Source organism: Sinocyclocheilus anshuiensis, unplaced genomic scaffold, assembly GCF_001515605.1.
Source record: "Sinocyclocheilus anshuiensis isolate Anshui unplaced genomic scaffold, SAMN03320099.WGS_v1.1 scaffold487, whole genome shotgun sequence".
Lineage (NCBI taxonomy): Eukaryota > Metazoa > Chordata > Actinopteri > Cypriniformes > Cyprinidae > Sinocyclocheilus > Sinocyclocheilus anshuiensis.
In genome coordinates, this window is record NW_015548240.1 from 499,339 (window position 1) to 500,869 (window position 1,531).

The 1,531-nt window shown below is 31.9% G+C and overlaps 1 pseudogene; it reads left to right on the forward strand.

The window, feature by feature from the left end:
• The window catches only part of LOC107654919 (cyclin-dependent kinase-like 1), an 8,979-nt pseudogene extending 7,483 nt beyond the window's left edge, over positions 1-1,496 (forward strand).
• The last annotated feature ends 35 nt before the right edge of the window (positions 1,497-1,531 follow it).

Here is a 1,531-nt window from a genome sequence, read left to right on the forward strand (position 1 = left end):
CCTGGCACCACCATCTGTAGAACTTAGTGGCGCTGGTACCACTGCTCTCAAATGTTAGTCTGGAGCCCTGCAGTAGATATTCATATATCTATATATCAGAGATTTATATATATATATATATATATATATATATATACATAGGTCAGTAAGATTCTTTTAAAAAGGCATTAATACTTTATCAATCAAAAGTGACATTTATAATGTTACAATAGATTTCAAATAAATGCTGTTCTTTCGAAATTTATAGTCATCAAAGTAAAAATGTATCATGGTTTCCACAAAAAATGTAAGCACCACAACTGTTGATAATAATAATAAAATAAATGTTTCTTAAGCAGCTAATCAGCATATTAGAATGATTTCTGAAGGATCATGTGACACTGAAGACTGGAGTAACGATGCTGAAAATTCAGTTTTGCCATCACAGTTGCAAAATATATTCAAATAGAAAAGAGTTTTTACCGTTAACTGTTTTTACTGTATTTTTGATTAAAAATGCAGCCTTGGTGAGCATAAGAGGCTTCTTTCAAAGACGTTAAAAAACGTACCAACCCTACGCTTTTGAACAGTGTTTTTGAAACAGAATATTTATTTATTTATATACAACCCCATTTCCAGAAAAGTTGGGACGTATGTGAAATGCCCTAACACTAAGAATACGTTATTTGCTCATTCTCTTAACCTTTATTTAATTGACTAAAGTACAAAGAAAAATTTTCAATGTTTTCACTTGGCCAACATAATTTTAATTTGTAAATATAAACAAATGTTGATGCCCTACATATACATTATTTCTTTGGAATTCCCTGAATCTTTTCACAATATTATGTATGGTAGTTGGTGAAAGACCTCAATTCTTTGCGATTTTGCATTGAGAAATGTGGTTTTTGGTTTATTTGACACTTCCCTCATGAAATTTGGCACAAAGTGTTCACCTGCTTACTGTGAACCGTTTCAAAACTGTTTAATTTGGATATTCTATAACCTTTTTTGGAGAGTGTTGCAGCCATCAAAATCTAAATTTGTTTATATTTATAAAATAAGATTTTAAGTTGGTCAGTGAAAACTTTGGAAATCGTTTTTGTACTTTTGTCAATTAAATAAAAGAGAAATTAACAAATCACAGATTCTTGATTTTACTGCACTTTACAAAACATCCCAACTTTTCTGGAATTGGGCTTGTATTTATATTTATTCTTATTTTCTTTATTTACTTACTTATTTTCAGGTATAAACTACATTACGAAATGAACATTTTTTTAAGTACAACAAAAAACATTTTGGTCATAGAAATCTCCAATTTATTTTAATATTTTAAATCCCTGTTCTCTGTCTATGTAGTATCTGCCTCAGTTGGCCAGCAGTACTGTCTTCCCAGCCGTGGAAAACAGAAAATACTACAACAACCTGCGCAAATTCAACTATCATCTACCCAACATATGATGGACGTCGACTCATCAGGAACCCGAGAACCGACCGACCACCTCCCAGCTGGTGTGTGTGTGTGTGTGTGTGTGTGTGTGTGTGTGTG